This window comes from Chelonoidis abingdonii, chromosome 2, assembly GCF_003597395.2.
Source record: "Chelonoidis abingdonii isolate Lonesome George chromosome 2, CheloAbing_2.0, whole genome shotgun sequence".
Taxonomy (NCBI): Eukaryota; Metazoa; Chordata; order Testudines; family Testudinidae; genus Chelonoidis; species Chelonoidis abingdonii.
This window is the reverse complement of record NC_133770.1, coordinates 94264912-94283717: the sequence shown is the minus strand read 5'-3', so window position 1 is coordinate 94283717 and position 18806 is coordinate 94264912. Positions and strand designations below refer to the sequence as shown.

The following is an 18806-nucleotide window of genomic DNA, read 5'->3' as shown; positions in this document are numbered from 1 at the left end:
TTCTTTGCCCTCATTCCATGTCCAGACAGAGGAAGCAAAAGGGAAAGGGACCATCATACGAAGCAGCTCACATGCAGCAATGCGTTTCCAGTGCCAGAGCAAGCTGGCAGAGACGGTAGAAATGCGCACTATAGGGTGGAGGGGATCCAGGGCATTATGTGAGGGCATCCAGTCCCCCAGATGCATTCGGTACACCCTCTCAGCGGGTATGAACTGGGGGATCACGCACACTCGGGGCCCCCACACACCGGCATTCGCACTGTGAGCCACACAGCTGCCTCTGCATGATCAGTGTTCCGCCTACACGCGGGGACCCCGCAGCTGGATCACTCCTGCAGTCAGTCGGGCGTGGGGATTCGCAAAACCTTGCTGCACGGCGGCGAGCCACTCTTGATGTTCTTACAATGGGAGCTCCCAACAGTGGGACACGGCAAGAGAAAGGGGTGGGGCAGGAGAAAATTGGGAGAAAGGGGTGGGAAGGCAGCATCAGGGCGAAGGAAGAAGACGAAGGAGTGTGAAAGAGGATATTGGGAGGTAAGGGAGAGGGGATAGTGGCAGTGAAGGGGAAGAGAAGGGGAAGGAAGGAATGGGAATGAGGGGAGCTTGCATGAAGCATTCCGCGCACTGCACTGGAGGCTCTCCCATTAAGTCAGGTCCATCAAACCTCACCCCATAAGCCCCACCCTCCTGCACCTGGACCACCTAATGAGCCCACCTACACAGACTCCCACCCATAGCCCCAATCCCCCAACACCCAGACCTGTTGCTGAGCCCCCCAACTTAAATACCCCTGCCAAGCACAAGCCACCACACCTGCCAGAACGGCCTCTTGCTGAGCGCCAACACACACTCACATCCCATGATCCCCTGACAGCATGCTCCATTGTCCCCTGCTAACACAAGAGACACCCCCACAAGCAAGCTCTGGGACCAGATTCGCACACTGAGCACCCACGATCCCAGAGGTGACCCACACAGAAATCTCAGCTTCTACCTATCCACCCCAAAGACGCCAGAGCCCCCAGGCTTGCTCAGGCCTGAGGCATACTCCCCAAACAAGGACCACGCGCACCTTCGACGCTGGGGGCGGAGCCAGCCCTGTCCACCTGAGCTGATAGCGCCAACCCACCCACCAGTGAGGAAGGACCCCCAGGGTGTTTCTGGGGACAGTGCACCTGACCTTTGCCCTGTAGTCAGAGTTGGTGCACCGCACAACAGCCACCCCCGTGTCCCGTGCTCCCCCAGCCGCCCGCTCGGGGACAAGAGGCCCAACAAAAGGAAAGAAAAAAAGGGACGGCACCGTATCAGAGTGACCTGCCATCCACACCAGGCGCAGTTGGCCTGTGCGCCAGCACTCGCCATGCCGTTGGAGCCGTCACATCTATCAATTAACCAATATAAATGCGCGTATTAAATCATAGGTGCCCAGAATTGTCATTTTGCACAGAATTCATTGGAGACTAAATAAAAAAGCATGAGTGCTCGCTGCACCATCAGTACCGTAATATGTACTCGTAGGCAATGAGGGTACACTTCCAAAGTCCAAAAACTATCCATGTAAAACTTAATGCTGACTATTATACTGTCAAATAAAAAAAAAGTCCAAGACATTTAAATATGGGCCCTATCTGTATTAGAAACCACCTGTAGTGATTATACCAATTTGTACAAGTATTTTATAAAGTATAAGTAACAATTATGCATAATTTACATTTCGACTTCAAACAACCATTTTGGCAGTGAACTAACAAGTGTTAATCCTCACTTTCAAATGAGTTCTAACGATGAGGCAGTTTGGGCGATGTAATTATAATAACCTTAGCCCCAGGGTCTTTACCTTTTCTAGGATACAAAGAAAGCAAAATTCACTTACGATTTCATGCTAAACCTTGTAAGCGTGAAAATACATTACTATGAGTAGCACATGAAAATTTGTTTCAGATATGGTTTCTGCAAAACGACACTTTAGACGATGAATCCTGTGCTGCTGGAGCCGCAGAAAATCGGAGAAGGCAAGCTCAAAAGCAGGTAGGCTATGCTCAAGGACAAACCATTCGGATACTTCCCATCACTGTAGAGAAAAAATCCCCACAGATAAATGGGCGACACAGCAAGAAGGGGGAGCAAACTATAATGAAATAACTTGGAGCATGCTTAGGACATGACTGATGTGATGGAGGCACACATACGGAACCGGGGCATATAGAGTCTGGCTGCTCAGCATGCGGGACTGAGAAAAGATAGGCAGAGGACCGAAACACCGAAATTCTGGACGGCTACACTGCAAGACCATGGTGAGAGGATCTAAAACAGCATCAGCAGTCCAGCATAATAACATTGGACTGGAAAAAGCATAGATATTAAGCTAACAAGAGGGATACAAAGATTCTACCTGAATACAGGTGCAAATGACACAACCAACTCTGTCGAAGTACTCTGGTATAGTCGTAGCATACGAAGGGCAAGCTTGAACTTATATTCTGAACAGACTACATACATACTATGTTCATCATCACAATGACCAGGAACAGAGGTGTGTTGAGAAACTATAATACATGAAGAATTAATGGTAGATATTAATAAAAACTGCCCCGTACTTGGTCAGAAGGCCCACAACATGAGCAACGCCAGGGAAGCAGGAAAAAGACCATTAAGAAAACACAGTGCACCCCAACGCTCCTTCTATTAAGTAGTTCTGTAGCGCTAGGAAACAAAAGAAATAGATCATAGACTACCAGTAAGTTACACTATAAAGACTCTGCATTCATCTACAACAACAGCATCAGCAGACAAGTATCAAAAATAGACAAATTGGCCTGTAAAGGATCTTGCATAGAATACAATGACAACATGAACAAAACACTTCAAGAAACATTGTAAAAGCATTCCATGAGAAGATATTACTCAACGAGCATTAATAATTAATTCGGACCTGTGTAATATTGCAATACTCACACCTTGAAATAACGTCAGACTCAGTGAGTAAAATCCAAAAACATGCGGAGTGGCCGCTGAAGCAAGCCAAAAAAACACTCATAGACACCTCAAAACTATTAACATGAGTTAGAAAATCTTTCAGCTTCATGAAGTGTGCCAACTCTTCAGATTAATCTCTAAAGCGGGCCCCCAGAAACACAACAGCCAACTAATGACAGTCATTCGCATTGATGAGCCTATACAGCGCAGCATGCATACTCACGGGACGAGCAGACACATCGGCACATAACCGAGGTAAATGAGATATACACAGGGGATAATACAATGGGGAAATTTGCAACAACAGTTCTAAAATCAGAAAAAGGCATGTCATGTGGAAAAAAAGTAAGAAACTTTCTTGCTACTCTGGAACAGATCTGGGCAAAACCAAGGAAGAACACCTAAGAGGTGAAGAATCCAAGGAAGGGACAACGCAGTATACATAGAAGATCGAAAGAAAAACTGCTGCTAAAGCATGGAAATAAGGCATAAAATAGAGATGAAAGCCCAGCTCATGTACAGAAAAAAAAACTGTTTATCGCTAAAGATAGACAATAACCCAACCGAGATAACTCAGCGACAAGGCAGACTTATATTGAGAAGGTCTAATTGTCACAAAAACTTATGTCATCTATTAGAGGACTAAGTTATAATCACTGTGTGAATGATCCCATGAGTCCTTCTGGAAGTCGGAACTCTGGAGGGTTCCTGTTTTCCCATAGACTGCGCAAGTCAGCAGGAAACGTTTCTACTTCTCAACATTAATATGTCCCCATTTGTGTATGCCATGATGCCTGACAGCAGAGCTCTTGTAGGCCACGACATGGTTGCCAGCTTCCCAACGCCTCCATGGCCAAAAAGACAATTGGGATGAAATCATTAGAGGCTCAGGACAGTACGGGAATACACATAGCGTAATGGGTGACACATGGTCTAATACTCACGAAGTATATGCACTGATCATGGCTGTACGCGACTCATTTTACAAGTGACAACGATGCATAAGCGTGAAAAGTATAATGTCATGGCACTTTCACGAAAATTAGAGAATAAGCATCAAAGTTACAAAATGCCCCAGGGAAATTCTGTCATGAGATGACAAGAGGACCACCAATTAAAGTGATGAGAAGATCAACTCTGGAGCCATCTTTATACTGCTGGTGGAGAAATGGAACTTGACAACCAGGCTGCGAAGGACGGTATTGTGATTTCTCATTTATAACGGGCACGCTGAGCAGTGAATCGTAAGAAGTCGACAGGCTTGATCACCTTATTGTCGACCAGGGAAGGTGATGCAAATGTTCTGACTGCACGTTTGGTCCACGCTCAGTGTGCTCCAACGTAAGGCTATGAGGAACCGTCTCCACATTAAGAACCACCAGCCTCCGCTTTGGTGTCAGAATACACCAATGTTCAAACCCCCGCACGTACGCATACATCCGCCTTACGGCTGATTAGAAGGCCTTGAAGTGATAGGTGTCCCAAATCACTCTTGCTGGATACACAAAGCGTTCCACCCACTACTTTGCCCAGTACACTGGGAGTAAATCGGTATGTCAGCACTGAATAATTCAGGAAGCGTAGTCATAAGGCGGTGCTAGCCCTACCCTCTCTGGGAGGCAATGGATTCTCACACCTAAGAACAAGGTTTCTCATCTGGACATTCAGAATAAGCAGTATAAATCATGAAATAAAGATCATGGTCATACACAGTTAGAACGTGAGGACGACGACCTCCCTAACGGCGCGCCCATACGACTGCACGCACGAGCGCACTCCGAATGTAGTATTTATACCTACGGCCGATAGAGGGGTCTGTGAAAGAAGAGCCAGGGAAGGGGGCAGGAGGAAAAGCAATGAAGTAGCCAGTGGCTATACTACTCCTCCAGCTATAACAAGCATCGGAGAACGTAATTGAATGTACTAATATGGGATCTAGGCAAACAATCGAGTGAAAACAACATTCTGCCAATAGGAGAACAAGAGAAGTCTGGGTAGTGGGTAGCTGCCCGGCACCACTAAGAGAATTCAATAAAGACGCTGCCGAAAGGATAAAGTTGTCCTCAAAGAATCAAGAAAAAATTGAAGGAAGGTCGAGACAGGGAGTCTCCTTTGAGCCCTAGGTATGCCTCGACTTTTGGCTGATCGCACGAGGTAGATCAACATGAGACCACCCACAAGCTGGCCGGATTGTCTTTCTAGACAACTTACCGTCGAAATCTTCTTAGTGTTCAAGAGCTTCTCGGCACACAGGTTTTCGCACACATCCTGAACCCGTCAGAGGCTGTCAAGAGGCAACAGATCAGCTGAGTAACCGACAGACCAATTGGTAAGACCACTGAACAACAGGTCAGTAGAAACGTGCTGAAGCACGATTTTGAAGATCCAGTGCCATCAAGAAACAATAAAACTGTAAGAAGAGGAGAGGGAGCAAAACTATCAGCCTCACCTTATAAAAAACCGAAGATAAATTCCTGTCAGACACTTATCAGAGTAGCATTATCGGAAATTCTTAAGGTCGCAAAGCCCATTAAGGGGAAGTGTAAGGAACATTCTATGGTAAGCTGTATCCAAACAACTGATGACAGGCTTGGATGAGCGGCAATTTGCGCCCTGTTCCTTTCATGCTAACGACGATGGCAAGATAAGATATGCATACGAGGGCCTCAATGAGCCTGCCTAAGAAAAAGTGCTAAATGCTCCACAAAAAGGAAAATAAGAATGCTACCATTAAACTCAACGGGCCAACCACACCTAAGAGTGCAATGACAAGAAGGAAACAATACAAAGAATATATATAATGGAACTCTTCACTAGTTTGTAGCAGTAAGTGTAGTCTACAACTAGAATGTGTAGATTCATTACAGAATGTTAGCCTATTCGGACAACAATGTAGCTACACATACTGAGCCACAGGTTAAGACATGTTGGGAGAATGGGAAACCTAGCCAAACACCAGTACCACTACATCTACCAGGTGTGAGACAATTCGGGGGCCCCCAGGTACCTGTCATGGGACAAGACAGCAACGAGAATAAAAGATGTCTGATGTGCGGGCAAAGCAGAGAGAGGAAGGCATGGTGGGTGATGACGGACAGGGTTGAAGGCTAGTGCAAGCTGGGAGTTGGAACCAGAAGGCGAAAGAGGAATGCACCATAGGGGGGAGAGGGGGAGTAAAGAGACTGACGGAGGCAGGAGGAGAAACCGTCACGAGGCCTGGGGGCGTCGAAGCCTTCCTTTGGCAGGGCGAAAGTTAAAACGACCGCAGGGGTTGAAGGAGCTAATAAGCGAGAAGAAAACTAGTATGAAAGAACAGAGAAGAAGAGACATCCTAGCTACTAAAAAAAACGCACGTCTCAGATAAAACCACACGTAAATTAAGAATCATACATGAGAAATGAAAGTAAGCTAAATATAATCCCGCAGGACAGTGGTCACCAAAAAAGGAGGAGATAAACTGTCCGGAGCTTAAAATTCTCAGCACGTCGCAAGAGCATACCAACAGTGGCACATAACGTGATACAACATCACTACGCAACAATGAAAACTGAAAGACATGAAACTTACGTCATAAATATCTACCAAAAGCGGACAGTTTTACTCTATTGGCTTCCTGCTCTCACACACAATAATGTAATAATGTACGACAAATACTCAATTCTATCCTAACATAGCCGAAACAAACAACCACACAGAAATATCGGTCTACACTGAACGGACGGACACGAATAACGCAGATGATGACGACTCCAAGGTTCACGAAGTCCAACCGAAACCAAGTGCTAAGTCTGAATAGCACAGACATAACAACAGAGCAAGAATAGGACGGAATGGAAACGCACACTGGCAATCTGGGGCTGTGAGGTAGAAAGATGCAGCTTGGGTCTATACATGCTAATGGGACGGGCAAGGGTTAACCCACAATACTCGGCCTCTGCCTTCTGATAGCAGAAATAACCAAGCCGAAAAGAAACTGCCTTCCACCATGATTCACAATGGCAAATAAAAAAAATTCTGACGAGACTGACGCAGCAAGATTTAACAGAGATCGACACAAAAGCATAAGAAGCAATCCGACTGAAACACACACATGATTACTCCAGCTCAAAACCTTCAACTTCACTGCTGATAAAGGCCATAATCTTCATGTCAACTCGGTATTACAAAATAACAGGTAAATGTCGCTAAAGGAAAATCATCTAAACTTATCAAATTCGACACTAGCGAGTACTACTCAACATCAGCCAAGAGACGGCACTAAATAATCGCTGGGTAAGCAAAAATCTCGTCATGAATAGGAAAGGGGCAACACCAGACGTCATGAACAACGAGAATGCGAGCAAATCGATTGAAATAGTCGAATCCAGATCAGGGCATGGAACAGATGAAGAAACGCCAGACTAACATCAGAGGACACCAACAGCTGCTAGCGAACCTCGACAAGACAGCAAGAAAACCTTGGCCTAGTCCAACAACACGAGCAAACCACTAGTTAAACAACTGACGTTGTACTCTGTGTACATTGGTTCTCTTTTGAAATTATCTCCCTCCCTACGACCATATGCGGCGACGAGGCACCAGAGGGGGAAGATCCATGAGAGCGCCGAAACAGTGCCAGGGCCAAATCTCGTGATGAAACTTGGTGCACTGCAAAGCTCCAAAAAGGTAGAAGCATTAAAGGCTTACCTACTAGCAGAGACTCTGCAGAACATCACGATCAACCGGAGAGGTTCTTCATGACAGCGTTCACTCTTCTCACCACAAACCCAGCCGCGTGGGAACCTCAAAATCTCCAAACTAGCATATTCGGAAAGACTTTCATTTTCAGGCGAAAGACTTAGCTCTCCATTCTAGCACATCTAAAGAAGCTGGAGCTTAAAGCTGGGCGACAAGTTAGGCACAAACAAATGTCACCTTGCTCTCCTTTGTTGTTTTTTTTCTGCCACCCAAAGCCCCCGGTAACATCGGCCAATTGAAAACGGCAGAACAGCGGGACACATCTGCATTGGGAACCGTCAGCACTCGAACACATCTCCTCGCCCTGTCATACCAAACGTCAGTAATGGAGGCGGACGAACAGGGGCGAGAAGCCAAACAGCACATCACACCGAACTGAACTTAAGATCTTCCATCCGATAGGGGGGAACCAGAAGTAGGAATAGATAGCCAACGACAAACAGACCAACCGTCTTGAAGCATGCAATCCGAGAAAACAGAAGGAAAGAAAAAAAATAGGAAAAAAAAGATTCACCAGGAAAGTAATGACCAAAACGAAGGCAGTTTAACAACAAAATTATAGAAAGGAACAGTAAGAAGTAGACGAACAAACAAGTAAGGCGTATCAACGCGTGTAATGAGTGGATTTGTTGTAATATTTACTGGGAAAAGTGTGATCAGGATTCACTGATATTTTTAGGTGGATGCACAGTCCTATAAGCCTTGTTTAGAGTAGTTATATCTATGTCTTTGTTAAGAGTTAGGTAAATTCTAGAGCTGGTGATTATGATATGGAAAAAAAATTTTGCTATTCAAATAAGGAGTTAGTCATGACTTGTAACGCAATGTAAATGACAAGAGTATCAAAAATAAAAGCAAATACCTTTCTCAACGAACATGAAAAATAATAAATACAAGCAACGCATAAGACAAAAAAAGCCTGTCCTACGGTCTGGAAAAAACAGAAAAAAAACCAGTAACAGGCGACTTCATTCCATCCAACAATTTTAAAAGTAAAATACTTAAGAACGAGAAATATCAACAGAAATACATTCTCTGCCTCTCTATACTCAACATCTAACTGTCGCAAAATTGAAGAAATAGGAGAAAGTTTTGACTGTACGTGACTTCAATACTAGGCTGACACACGAAGCCAACATATTTCACGCCGACACAAACCATCGCGGGTAAAAGGACAAGATCATGAGAAGAGTTACTAAATGGACTAGATGGGTATAAATCACTGCATCATAATATAACCTACACATCCAAGCCAAATAAAGATCCATACGCAATTCCGCATATGCCCTTGAATGACTATCTGTCACCTTACTTAGAATCAATAACTGATAGAACATGCCCACGATTAAGGTAGTAGAGGTAAGACATGTGTTAGGGTCTGACAGCAAGGACGAGCATAACGGGTGTAAATGAGAATGCGCACCAACCAGATTCACACAGAAAGAGTGAAAACGCGGCGGGATAGAGCTCCCCAGGCAAATCGATATACTCTCAACGGAGAGAAAAGCAGAAGGTACCACTCAAGGTCACCGACAATAAGGAAAGTCCGAATCTATCGTTAGGCGTAATGAAAAGACTGAACAGCCAAGAATGAGGAAAATAAACGACCATTGTACTCCAAGAAAGGTAACTTCGCTCGACACTTGAAGCGAGAAGAGCACCATATGGGAAGGAATGTACCGCGGAGACTATCAGAAGAAAGAGCAGTGAGACAGCAGATAGTAGAAGCGGCCAAAGGCAGTTCAACCAATCGGCAGCCATGTGCATGTACGGAGGAACCCCACAATAGTATGATGAGTCGTAAAAGATTGGGAAGTGTCAGCTCAAGGATATACAATCACGGATAATCACAAGACACCGGAGGAATAAAACAGGATGAAGCTAAAACAGTGAAGAGATTGGTACCGTACAACCACAAGCGAGAGCAGGAGTAACATACGGGTAGAGAATCCAGAACGAAACAGAGAAGGGGCTTAATCATGGAAGAGAACGAGAAATCAGATTTAAGGAATGGAAAATGATTGAAATATTAAACACAAAACATCAGCTGAAAAGAGGGAAGGCATACACACGAGAGGAGTAGTAAGGAATACTCTGTTGAGAAATGGAGGCAAACGCAAAATAAAAAACAGGGATGAAAAGAAACGAGAGAGGGAGGAGAAAAAAAACATTTTAAAGTGCAGTTCCATCAGCATAAGTGACTAAACACAAAAACACGGGGGCGTGCCCATGGGGTCCGGTAATTTGCAAGCAGGGGTGTGTTCAAGTTGAGCGAGAGGGGGCGCGCGGGCGCCGTCTCCTTTTATTTATTTAACTGTGACCAAACGCAAACAATTCCTGATCAGGGTCAGCCTGAAATCTGCGCTACTCTGGACGACCAATCAACTGAAATGAATCCCAAAGGAAGACAGCTTTAACAGAAGAATAGTATAGAAACCGCAATTCATAAAGACTGTACAACCGTCAATTGCCTTCCTGGGCCCACTGCTGAAAGTCAGACTTGGCGGTGATAATGAGTTTTGCAACACATGTTGTTAAAAACTACATACACAGATTACTCGAATTAACATGAGGAATACTGTATGTGCATGAAACCGATGCAATCACGGCTAGAAAGGTGCTAAAGTAAAGGTTTTATAAGAGAAAAACAGGAAAAAAGAAATAAAAAAACCAAATCTCAAGGAGCATGGCGAATACACCTAAGAGATGGAGTGAGGCACGGCTTATAGAGCTTCCTTTTCCACAAGAGAAGATAATCAGGAAAGCAGCAACATACCGACCACTCTAAACCAAGACCGAAGGGGAAAAGTACGCTCATCAACAAGGGCTCACTCTAGAACACAAAGTGAGTCGGCGGGACACACCAAATCAAGACAAATAATAAAAATGCGAGCAGAAAAAGATGGAAGTACGGAAGCAAAGAGGGCCTCCTAAAAAACACGCTAAATAAAAAAGGGATAACGAAGGGTGAATACTTATCGGCGAGCAGCATAAATGAAAACCCGGCACCAACGCCCACTGCCTCAAATAGAGCGTCAAATGGAAAGACCAAGTCGGAAACAGACAAACAAGACAACTGCATGGCATGTAAGTACGACAAGCTTCCAAAAAGACTGATCAGAGAATCACAACGGTACAGGAGTCAGAAAGGAAATAGCTCACGAATTACCTATAAAGATGAATGAATATCTAAAGCGAGCGTCTAGGTAATATTAAAAGTCATGGACCATGCGGCGCTTCAATTCCCACATGAAAATTCGCGCCCGTCGCTAAAAGGGGGCGATGTGTACAGAAGGGAGCTACGTAGGTCTGCCAGGGCCGAGGAGAATGGAAGACGACCAAGAGGATCAGACGCAGTGAGCGCGCGTGATGTTCCGGGTGCGCGCGGTCACGCGAGGGAGTGAAGCGAGCAAGTGAGATGAGAAGAAAGAGAGAGGCAGTGATTAGAAGTCTCAGCAACTTAACGAAAATCGTAAAAATAGAGAAAGTTCACTGCAAAGAAAGATGGCAAAACATGCGGACGATAGCAGAAGCTGGCGGGCGCACTGGCAATCAGAGGAAGGAGCCCTGAAGGCGCAGCACAAGGGCCGCAATCGAAGGCAAATCAAATGAACCAACTAGCAGAAAGGTGCAGGGCGTCCCGAGGGACTAGTGGGGGAATTCTACCTCCATGTTCTAATCCGAAGCCAAGTGTACAAGTTAGGACCAACCACTTCTATCAGAAAATACATTGTCAATCAAATACCAAACCTCGGCTTGTCAGAAGACACTCAAAAAGTTGCACCATGAAAAAACCAGCAATATCAGCATGAGCAATAGTAAGCAATGATGATCAGACACTGGGGCTTCTCAATGATAGTCGGAGTAGCCGAGTACCATATCCTCGTAGGACATTAGACCCGAGACTGAAGGCCATGAGGACCTATAGGCAAGCACGTGGACCACAGGCGTGCGGCAAGAAGCAGTGGGTCTGGAAAGACTCTACCAACCCGCAAAATAGAGTCCGGGTAAGGAGCCAAGTCATATATGATACAATATCTTTAAGGACCGGGGGGGGACTTAAGGGTGGTGTCCAGGGCAAGGACTCGCCCAGAGCGCGACTGACGATCTTGATAACGCGTCGAGTGCAGGAATGGTCTGGTGAAGTCACTACGAAGCCGAGACTGTACAATGCGAATGGATTCCTAAAGGCTGGGCGACGGCTCGTGAAATCATGACAGTCATTCCCTGGAAGGCCTCAAAGCAGTTACAAGAAATCTCATCCGGCCTCGCACACCCGGCTTGACAAGGACGAGAAGGATGCATATGGAGAAAGCGATATTGGGCCACAAGAGGAAGGAAAGAGGTCCCGTAGCTAATAAATCAAAAAAATGGCTGGACACAAATCCAGAGTTTATGGAGCCAAATGTAGCGGACGGGGAGGGGGGTACGATAAGATTCGAACTGTGCCACACCTGTTATCATGTTTGAGGATACCCCTGTACGCAAGCGTAAGAACCTGGAACCATAAGCAGACTATAGCAAAGTCCGCAGATACCCGTCACTGCGTGAATGGAGGCGGCACCACTAGGGAAGTATTGCGAGAATGCCACGGTATTGAGCTCCGTCATTTCGCGCCGAAAAGTCAAAAGCGATCAGGGGGATATTTCCAGAAAACACGTTCACTATACCGCTCCGACTGAAGCGATTGAACGGTCACTCAATATGGCGAAGGTCTCTACGAGAAACCGATCGAGTTGTAAACGTCCCACCATCTAGAAAATAATCTTTAGAGCTCAAGTAAAGTCAGAAAGCGCGTCCGTTATTCTCGCATCGATCGCATCCTCGCGGAGGTAAAAGTGAGATTTCTACGACCGCATAACCACTGGCAACAACAATCAGGTCAGAGACATTTAGGGGGTTCAAAAGGTGGGCGGTCACGCGAGAGAGGAGAGTGACCCCACATCCACGGAGGCGATTCTCGCCCAGCGTTGGTTGAAAACTCGAGAGTTCGTGGAGAAAAAAAGTCGGAATCACAGACGACACGGAGAGGAGTTGTTGTGGTTATGCAGTTCATCAAATCTCGAGACATGCAATAATCGTGTAGATGTGGCTGTACGCATGTGAAGGGATACCTCGCAGGAGGGCAGGGGTAGTCAAAATAGAGCAGCTCTGTGAGGAACGTATCATGGTAGATCTGCCGGAAACAGCGAGACCGGAGGTAACAATAAAGAGCGTGTTTCCCAAAGAAGGACGCTCACAGGAACACTGGATTTAAAACCCCGTTCATCCCAATCAGCTCAAGGAAAGCCAACAGCAGGGAGGCTTATAGAATCGTAGTGGACGCAGTGATTAGGAGACAACTGTGGAAAACCGGAGGTCGAACGTACAGAGCACGTCAGAGCCCTGCCGCTCCAAGCCTACTAAGTCCGGACCAGGTCAGGGCGGCACGGGAAATGGAAGGACTCCTGCGAGAGCTAAGGACCAAAGGATAGCTTCCGGGGACGCAAAAACAGAACCTGGCGCAAGAAAACTGGCGGGCAACGGTTATCAAGAGTTGTAAGCCATGAAGCCCTGGGGATCATAACCGAGACAATATACGCCGAAGCGTCTGCATTTGCTATAAGCTAGATTAAACTTACCAGGAAGACCAGCTCTAATTCCAGAGCGCAAGAGGACAGAGAAGACCAGGGATAAGTAATGTACTATCTAAATAATAATGAAGTCAGAAAAGTAAGGTAAACAGTGACGCCATGCAAACTCTAAGTACCCGAAGGTAAGATTGGCAACCCTTTTACGGAAAGGGGTCCAATAGCACAACACTACGCCACGTGTCCAGGAGAACCTGGGGCCTCTCGGATCACACTATATCGACTGTCCATGGCAAACTCATGTGAGAATCCCATCGTATCTCACTTAGATGCCCGGTCTGGACCAGTATGCTCCAGACGCCCAGCGATGGCAAGAGAAGGAAAAGATCAGGCGAACGCTATCAATAAATCATTCTAATCTTGATGCGAGACGGACCACATCTGCTACCTATCACTCTCCAAATCGTATCTCTTATCACTTTATCATTATAATCTCAAACAACAACTCGACGCGCTAGAATAAAAAAAATATTCTAACCCCCATACAAAGAACGTTCCACAAAGCAACTAGGCAATTTGAGGCCAGGCAAGTACGCTCAGGGGGGTCAACAAGTGACGCCGAATCGCCGGGCAACCAGCTCACGCCCGACACAATGATTTACAGGCACAGGAAATCGCGCGGGGAAATACAGAGTCAAGATCCAATAAAACAATATAGAGATTATAACGTACAATGGGCTGCAGAAAGTCCGGAAGAGGTACCGCCCAGGCACGAAGAAAACAACAAGCAACGGCCAATGTTCCTAATCTCAACACGTCGCAACATAAGGCATTCAATCAATCCGGTAACCTGTCAAAACCGACGTAGGAATGCACAGCCTATCAGCACATGTCGTACGCCGAACTAGAGTAATACTTATAAAAACAGAGTACGCGCAACTAGAAGTGCCGACGAACTCCTTTCTAAATTAGCACATCAACATTCTGACACCACGTCTACAAATCCAGCCGAGACATCATAATACAATAAGTAAAAAAATCTGTTTCTCTCTGCTAGGAGGAACTAAGAACCTTAGAGGTAATACATGGGGCTCGGCGTAATGCAATGTGCGCCACCAGAGAAACTATGCGTAAAGAACGTGTCTCTAGCAACTACAAACTCTCATATTCTAATACAGAATACAAAAACTAATAATACAGTAATTGAGCATCCAGTGATGCAGATGGGTACATAAAAAGCAGAGACGATGGGGCTACCAATATGGAACATTGCCATACTCGGTAAATTAGTCATTTCCAAGAACATACACAAGATACAGAAGATTACATCATATAATCTTGATAACAGTATCCATTCGGTCGACGCGAGCCCTGGCCGACGGCGCTCCACACGAGAAGGCTGTGGAACATCAATTACTCAGCACCCGAGGATGGGCTAGGGGTGGACGCCGGACTGCAGCTTGTGTACTTGGGATGCTCGTAGAAATAACCCTTAAGTAACGTCACACAACGCTACTTCGGCTCAGGTAGTCCTACAGAAAGCGGGTCACAGGGCTGAGGATGCACTGCACGCGGGCCCGAATCGGTCACCGGCGTGATCCAAGGGTTCCTTGACTTCTGCCTCAATCGTGGGTATACTCTGAGCCGGGGGGCAAGCCACCGCTCGACGGTTAACTAGAGTCACAGAGCTCTGCCTGGTGCGTTCGGCTTCAGGGGTGCCGAGACGGGGGGGCTCTAAGGCAGCTGATCTTACCACCTGCCAGTCACAATGCTTGGCAGAGAATGGCTAGAAGGTGCAGGGTGCCAAATTGAGCCGAGACATGGTGAATAATGCGCGATGCGCATGTACGATGCTCTGACTCGCGGTCCCGTTCAGCTCACAGATTCAGGCCGGACGCACTATGGATAATACCGTCACTCGCCGGATGAAGAAACCTTGCTAAACACAGGGCCATGTCGCCAGAGAAGGGGGCGTGGCGAGCGTTCACATACGGAATGGAGGGAAGCGGGATGGGCTCATCCGCGGAGATGCCCCTCTCGTTCGAGGAGAGGCCTGGATGCATAATGCTGACGAGGTAGCTAACGGGCTGTCACAAAATATCTAAAAAAGGCTCTGGTACCGGCTCAAACACTGGCCGGCCACCGGATTCTGAGCCAACCTCCGACGACGATTCTGGAAGTTCTTGTTGGCAGGGACGCACATGGGTTCTGCAGGGGTCTCCACCTGCCCTGGAGGAAGGGGGGCAGGCTGAAGTGCATTCGCACCAGGTAACGTGTCTTCCGCCTCCATGGCCATGCAAGAGGCTCCTGTGTGCGGGTAGTCCTCATGGAGCGTACTGGCGCGACCTCCTCCCGCCGCTTGCCGAGGGCTCCGATAACGAGCGGCAGCTTTTTTCCTCCATCCGTAGGTCTTCCGCGAGACTCTCTCCGGGCTCGTCTCTCAACCAGACCTCCTCCGGACCTGAAGCTATTTGCGACCAGGGTCCAGGCGGCCACGTGGGGCTGACCGGGTCCTCGCGGCAGCCCCTCTAGCACAATCCCCAGCCTCGTGGTGCAGGTGGCGTGAGCCCCGCGGTGCCCCGCCGCCGAGTGCTGGTCTTGCGCGGGAGCACCAAGGGTCGGAGACTCCGGACTACGACCGGGGAGATTGGGCTGGATCCCCTGACACTTGGCCGGCGCGCATGGGGCTCTCCAGACGCTCATACTCAGGTCGCGTACTTCAGGAGGTGAGGGCGCTTTGCGCTGCTGCGCGGGCTTAACCTCGCGACGGTCCGACGAGAGGGCACGCCCCGCCCACGCCTCCAGCCTGCCGGGCCCCATGGACATGTTTATAGGGCCCTGCCCGTGACCCAATCGGCCCCCTCACCCTTTCTCTGCAAGCCGGCTGCACGATGTGAAGCCGTTTCGTTCCAGAACCGCGCCACGGAAACATCTGTACACGCTCGTGCTCACAACCCTTCACTACCTTCACCTCGCGTCCGCTCCGAACCAAATGGCGGGACCTTCTGCCACCTCTGAGGGTGAGAAGCCGCGGGGCCAGCTTGTACTCGGCCCTGGTCCCGCAGCCCGCTGGGGAGTCATTGCCGGCTCTTCAGGGCCGAGACACGGGTGTGTACTTGGCGCGGTTCACCCTGTCCCGACACCTGCCCTTCTGTGCGGTAAGGAGACTTGCGCACGTTTACTTGAGTGCGCCAGGTTGCAGCCCCGGTCGCTGCTCCTGAATATCTTTTTACGTTTCTGGTTGCCACTTTCCCTCACTTTTTATCTATGCACTCCCCATCACGTGGCCCCACGAGTCGCGGGATCTCCTTCTCAACCTCCTCTTGGCCCTAGCCAAACTAGCCATCTACACACCCGGAAGGAGGTTGGCCACGGGACTTCCTGCGACTGAGGGCCTATTTCCGTCTCTCGTCTGTTCACGCGTCCGGGCGGAGTTCCTCTGGGCGGCGTCCACTGGCTCCTTGCGCCTTTGAGGACAGTGGCGCTTGTCCGGTGGTCTCTGCCGGTTTCCCATCCGGTTCCCTTAGTTAGCCTATGACTCACGCCTGAATCCGTTTTTTTTCATTCGTTGTCCCCCGGAATCACTTGGTGTTCTAGCCCTGTGGATCCTCCCCTTAGGCTGGGGGGAGGTCCTTTAGAAGTGGGCGGGCTTTGCCCGCCCACCCCTGGGATGCCAATAGGCTAACATACCTGTTTCTCAGTACTTTACTGTAGCCATCTGGCCTTGCCCCATCACAACAGATATTACTCAGGGTTTAATCTGAAGGTAATCTGGATGAACAGTTATAAACTGGGAAATAACTTTCTCTAAAAATCTTTTTATTACTTCAGTGATGCAAGAGTAGGAGAGAATTCAGGCTGACCCTGATCAGGAATTGTTTGCGTGGTTCACAGTTAAAATAAATAAAAAGGAGAGGGGGGAAAAATCTGTCAATTGAACACACCTGATTTGGAAATTAAGGACAAACATGGAGCAGCACAGTGTTGTGTTTAGTCACTATGCTGAGTGGAACTGCACTTTAAAATGTTTTTTTTTTTCTTCATATCTTCTTTTCAATAAACTTTTAATTTTCTAGTTTTGCCTCCATTTTCAACAGTTAGTTCCTACTACTCCATCTGTGTGTGCTTCCTTTTTTCAGCTGATGTTTTAATATTTCATAATCATTTTCATTCCTTAAATCTGGATTTTGTTCTCTTCCCATGATTAAAGCACTTCCTCTGTTTAAATTCTCTACCTTTCTCCTGCCTCCTTTGTACGACATCTGTCCCTTGAATTCTGTATCCTCCTGTCTTGCATGTTAGTAGAGGACATCTAACGACTTAAATTTGTTCCTCCACGTTCTGCCAAGTTTGAGCTGCCTTTGGGCTTGTACTCTGTTTCACTGTTTTTTCTGATATTGGGAATTGCTGCTGTGTGGAAGCATAGTACATATAGCACTAATTGGCCTCTTAAGTGTGATTGGAGACTATCATCAAATTTAGGGGGGAGCTTAGGCCCCTGTTGGTTAAGATACACATACTCTTGCTGCAGACTAAATGCTACCATACCTTATGCAGTCTAATCAGTTATTGATCAAGACGGACATAGATTGGGGTAGAGAGAGGATATTGCTGATGTGTAAGTTAATGTGAGAATAAAAGTCCATAGAAACCCTCTGATTCTACCAGCAGTTCCTCGGTAAAAGTCTCGGTATTAGTAGAAGTCCACTAAAGTCATTCCCCTTCCATTGCCACAGTAAATGTATATAAAGGAGAGATGTACTTTGTCTGTTCAAGATTACTTTTAAAATTTTGGATGGGAAAATAAGTACCTGATAGGTTTAATTACCAACTAACAGCTTTCTTCTAGCTTTGCTTGTATATTTCATGTTGTTAAAAGGTTTTGTATTGAATTTGTAGTACATCTTACAGCAAGTTTCTTTCAAACAAAATTTTTCTAACACAGTTAAATTACTAATGTACAAGAAAGAACATCTTTCAAAAGTTGAAGTAACGTGAAGCCTCTTGTGCATAATTGCACAATAACACTAATTTGAAATGGAAAAATGTTGCAAAGAAATATTCAAATATATAAAGTTTTAGTTAACGCCTGGGTGGAATTGACCTTTGAAAACCAAGGATCTGATTTCTGCAAATCCTTGTATAGGGCTGAACCTAAATGCTCAACCTAGCCTATATGAGGTGGCACATGCTTTGCTACCCCAAGAGCATTCTGAGAAGAAATTGTGGTTCAGTCACAATTGGTTTGCCTTCTAATCACTTGCTCTGCAATGGGGAGAGTAATTTACAGCAGCCATGTAACAGGTACACTTAGTTTCAGCTGCTCAATGTTACTGGCTTGTGTGTTGGTGGGCAAAGCCAAGTTTCTGTACATTCCACACAGCTGTTGGGTGCTCAGTATCTGCTTTCTTCTCTCCATGCCTGAGCCACAGTGTGGGAGACTTAACATATGCATACAGGTGTGTTGGCCTCACCCTGTTCCCCTGCACTCTTTTATACATAGCTGTATTAGCTAGTTGCAGT

At 46.8% G+C, this 18806-nt stretch overlaps 1 protein-coding gene across 1 annotated transcript in view; it reads left to right on the top strand.

Annotated features, from left to right (window-relative positions):
• The window catches only part of LOC116823824 (protein C-mannosyl-transferase DPY19L1), a 238708-nt gene that overhangs the window by 151094 nt on the left and 68808 nt on the right, over nucleotides 1-18806 (top strand). The gene's annotated exons all lie outside the window — the stretch shown is intronic.